Raw genomic sequence first — 5,119 nt, forward strand, 5'->3', positions numbered from 1 at the left:
CACCATCTCGCATCTTTTCATCATATATTCCTCATATAGAAGCACCGCCATCCAGCGGACATAACGAGAGGAAGCACACGCACACTTTCTTACGGCTTGCGCTTCGTGTCTACTTCCCACCTTTAACACCTCGAGTTCATGGTATATACTAGTTCACTGTTTCATGGCACTGCGGCCCAACGCTCGCTAAACCTTTCTAAAACCAAAGAGGTTACGCCCAGCGAGTATAACGTAGCAACCCTTTCTTGTCAGATAGTGCTCAATGTGCATGCCAATGGCTGCTGAGGGGGAATAAGAGACAGGAGAATTCGGCCTTTAGTTAACGCGCACGCTGCGAATTTTTTATTGTTCAACAACGCACAGAAGAAATCTCTCACCGGCACCACCTTGGAGGTCAAAATGTAAGACTGGTTACACATTACCACTATTACTAAGACTACGAGGAACAAACGGGTGCCGCCATAAGGAGCTTCGCCCCTAAAACCGAGGAGTTACCGAGTCGCTCTCTATCGAGCACGACTCATAGAGCGTTTGCTACCGGCGCTTAAAGAGAAGCTAAGGGATTTTAGAAATTCAATCAAAGTTCATGTTTAGGAAAGACCGACATTATTGTTGACGATGTCATAATTGTTCTTGCGGTTGTAGCAGCAGGAGCTTTAGAATAGGCGAAATAAAAGCTTGTCTGGCTCCGCCCTCGCGAGCGCGCTGGAAGTTTTGCTTGCTTGTTTCTTTCTTTTGTGGCTCTCACCCACTAAGGGGGGTTGGCTAAGAAGCCGGTGGTTAATGCAAGTCAATACCTTTAGGTTTTATAGACTAGGGCAATATGATTACTGTGTTTTGACTGTAAAACTAATTTGGCGCAATGTAAAAAAAAGAAAAAAGGGGGAGGAGAGAAACAATAGAATTTGTTGAATATCTGAGGTGTAATCGTTATAAGAAATTCTTTTGAAAGTGTGGGCGTGGAAACATACGTCATCTTCGTTTTCTCTGGCCTGGAGCAAGCTCTTTCTCATCTTCAACCACAGCCTCCGTGACTAACCCATGACATGCTGTTGCCGGAACTAATCGAAGAGGCCACTCTTCAGCAGTGCTGATGTTGCAGATGACGCGTCATATCGAATAACGTCACCGTGTTCACTCAGCGTCTCAAGATGCACGGTGGCCACAGCTACCAGGCATCTGTTTTTTTTTCACCGAAAAGTGCAATTTTTTCATCATGTTTTTTTTTTCACCAAAAAGTGCTATCGTCGTTCACTTTTGAGAACTCTCACATCGCTTTTCTAATTGAGCAAGGTATAAACTGCCCTTACACGCTTCTATGTTATTTTTTTCTTTAGAAAAGTGCTTCAGCTTCCCTTTAAGAAAAACGCATCTCGGAAGCGCTACAGAAGATTTCTGTAGGTACTTTCGAAACAAAATAAGTGCTTTAGTGTTAAAAAAGTGATTTTCGCTGAGCAGAAAGCACCAGATAGTTTACAATCAGTCACTGTCTCTCCGCGGAAAACGAAGCGCCCGTTTCACGTGGTCACCGCGTTGGGGACCCCTCAACTTGCTTCTTGCCCGAAAATATAGTCAGCCGCTCAGTGTAAACTGTGCGAAATGTGTTGTTTAAGGAAATCACGAGGCCGCGATCGTGCGGGGGCGTGGCCACCTATGGTGCGTCTGAGTCTGAATATATATGAGCGTCTGCATGATGTCCGTATCGATGGCTCCACTTTCGCCACGAGCGACCGCCCCAGAAGGGCGTTCGTCCTGAGTTTGAACCCCGGACCGTGACGAATTTTTCGGCAACAAAGAGGCTTTCCTTTCTGAGAAATCCGAATGAATTGCATTCTAGCTTCGTGCTGCACTGGAACTGGTAGTTGTCTTCTTTTCCTTTCTAAATCGTGCTGTGAAGTTTAGACCACAGAATATGATGATTTCTGAGTATACACAGATAAGTACGTTTGTGGCTACGCGCTATTTCTACTAAAAATAAATAAATCAGAGGGCTGTTCACGCTACTATTCAAACTTGCTTTTTGTAACAATGGAACATACACGTGTTTTGCAAATTATTTTCATTTCATTATTTAAATACTCTGCATATATGTCTATGTCTATCATACGTGAATGCATATTTGTATTCGTTTGTGCATTGTAATTTGTAATGCATACTTGAAATGTTTAGCATCTTTTTGGTTTATTCTTTGAGATCAAATGCTGCACCCTCTCGTTTCACTGCCGCTGGGTCGCTGAGGCTTTGCAAGCTGTCGTCTGACAACTTTTTACCCGGCCACATTTTTTTCACCGCAAATGTTTCCTTTTTTGGTTAAAATAAAGTTATTTGGTTGATAATTCAATTGAATGATTGATTGATTGATTGATCATAGCAAATGAGAAACCGTTTCGTTACAACTGCAGGCGTTTGCTGTGCCTATTTGTGATATGCCGTGACGACCAGCCAATGCCTTTTTATTTTTTTTCAGTCTAAATACGTGTAAATTTGAATGTCATTTCTTAAATTGCTTCGCACTACGTACCGTTGCGAGAAAGCGCTTGTCCTCTCTTCCTGTCTGTTCTTCCTGCACTTTAACTGATAGTTATACCATACCGTTAGGTCCTCTCAATGGGCAATTCCGGTCGAGTCTGCTCCTGTTTCACTATTCAGTGCATTCGCTTCATTTTGTGCAAGCACAAAGCGGGAGGAAGCGGCGATGCTTTGTTGAATATGTTCCGTAATTATAGTTCCCTTTTCGTTCCTGGAGTGAACTTGCTGCGCTGTTTACACTCAACTCATTCTCAAGCAGATCAAAGCTTTACGACTTGGAGACTGTTGGTGAACGAAGAAGTGGTCTACGAAACCAAGCGTGTAGTTTCATGCAATGTCAAAGACGAGATATAAATTAGAATAACGTTCGCCGGACTTGTACTGCAAACTTTGGGCTGTCCACATGAACCCACACGAACTCAAAGTCGCTGTGAATAAGAGTAAAGCTATTACAGCAACCTGCAGCTGCAAAGCCGGGTAACATCAACGCGTAATTTGCAAGCATTTTCACGCGCGTCATTGTAGTTTGCCAGCAAGGTAGCGCCTTTTCTGTCCTGTGGCGGATGAACACCGTTAGCCGGCGGGTAGCGCGCGCGGCCGATCGTGTGCTTCATGCTGCTCATCGAGCATCACAGCACCGACGCAGTAACGCAAATCTTCGTCGCAAAAGTGCTCGCTAGACGCACGACTCGTAGCTGATGACTGCTTGCCAGTTCTGAGATCCACAGCCCGTGCACGCTTCACGAAATTTTTTGTTGGGTGGATCAGGGGCGGATTCAGACACTCATTTTAGGGGGGAGGGGTGGGGCAGTCGCTTAAAGTAACAGCGAAGAGGAGGGCGGGGTTATATTTCGTTTTTTTTTTCACTAGCACAACCGCAATTTAGTATAAATACTGTTAATGTGTGTTTACAGTGGTGCCACTTAATAGTCCTATTCGGTGACTGGAGGTATAGGCAGGAAAGACTCAAGAATAGGGGGAGGGGGGCTGATGACACAGGCTTTGGGGAGTGGGGTGATCGCCCCTACCGTCCTCATCCCCTCCCGCCCTCTCCTAGATCCGCTACTGGGATGGGTAGGTGTAGGCAGGGGTTCTGCTGTATAGATCCGGCACACCGGCACCGAGAAGCACCATCTTCGTCCCCTTCGGAAAGCCACTCCTGCAACGATAGCTTCCATTGTGCTCAATGTGCGAGAAAGCAAAAAAAAAAAAAAACTCCGCAATTGAACAGAGAGCAGCGCAGGAAGAACGTGAAAGTTTCGTTTTCAAAGCACGTGCGCAGCCCTCCAAAAAAAAACAGCGGATGCAGCTGCCCAGACCACGTGATCCTGCCAAGCACGCCACGCCCATAGTGGCGCCGCCATTTGCGGAGGTGGGCCTCGAGGCCATAAGCCCCAACTGAAGTTGCGTTAAGTTGTGCTTAATATAGGATGCATTACCGGCCAGTTTCTTGCGCACTCAGGCTTGCGTAACCAGGGGTGCTTCCGACAATGATTACGCTCGATCGAGATCAAATTTCTCAATTATGATTGACTAAATTTATGCCTTGGCCATTCGCAAACGGAACCAGTTGCTATTGAGAACGTTGATTTTGAATGGATGATCGTAACCTGATGGATAGATAATAAAAAAAAGAAAGTGAAAGAAAAAAGTGTTTGCCGCCAGTGAGGATTGAACTCACGACCGCTGGTTTACGAGACCAGCGCTCTACCACTGAGCTATAGCGGCGACGACTGAAGGCCGTCGTTGCTTGGAATTTTTGAGTAGTGTCCGAACTGCTCCCTGCGTGGCGCAGTGATGGCCCTTGGTCTCGTTTTTTTAAGTGTTTAGTTCATCAAGTTTAACTTTACGAAAGCGAAAAAAAAAAGACAGGAGAAAGAAACAATGGACATGAAAAGACACAGTGAGAGCCTACGTTCGAGGAGTAGAAAATGTTTACCCTGTCTTAGTCAACTTTGTTTATGAACAACCGTCGGCTAGTTAGTTACTTCATTGAGCGTCACATTAATGAGAGTACAAGAAATAAATCATCGCGCCTTCTTTTAATGCGGCCAGTTCAAAAAGCGCGCCGGTGTTCGTGCCTGCTTAGGATGTGAAAACGGGACATTTGTTGCGTCATCAAAACATGTTGTGGTGGTCTTGTGACACTGCGACGACGTGTAAAACACACGCGCACACGCATGCATGTGCCTACCTTTTTTTTACATACCATGTTCTGCTTGGAGCTTTTTGTTTACAAACGACATTATTAAAAGGTGCTGCAATAATGCATAACCGGGCTCCTTGGTGAACGATGATAATACATCGCAGCACAGAAATGAAAGCCAGTACTTCAGGAACAAACCAAGTTCACCCACACCAGCACGAAGTACTACTTTTGTCAACCATCCAAAAGTTTCACGCAAGGACGAGAATATGGTATCTGAATAGTTACGAGTGGCGTTTCTTTGCAGTAACCACAAATGAGTTAGGCGAGATTATTCCTCTCGACCGTGTTTTCAGCTGGAAGCGCAGAACCCAATAAATAATACAATGATGATGCAACTATGCAGTTTGTTCAAGTTCAATCTACTTGTATTACAGGTCCAAT

The 5,119-nt window shown here is 45.1% G+C and overlaps 1 non-coding gene across 1 annotated transcript; it reads right to left on the reverse strand.

The window, feature by feature from the left end:
- Nucleotides 1–4,185: 4,185 nt before the first annotated feature.
- On the reverse strand, nucleotides 4,186–4,257 carry TRNAT-CGU (transfer RNA threonine (anticodon CGU)). Its single transcript has one exon. It is a non-coding gene; the product is annotated as a tRNA-Thr (tRNA).
- Between the last annotated feature and the right edge of the window lie 862 nt (nucleotides 4,258–5,119).

The sequence above is a fragment of the Rhipicephalus microplus genome, unplaced genomic scaffold, assembly GCF_043290135.1.
Source record: "Rhipicephalus microplus isolate Deutch F79 unplaced genomic scaffold, USDA_Rmic scaffold_621, whole genome shotgun sequence".
NCBI classification, from domain to species: domain Eukaryota; kingdom Metazoa; phylum Arthropoda; class Arachnida; order Ixodida; family Ixodidae; genus Rhipicephalus; species Rhipicephalus microplus.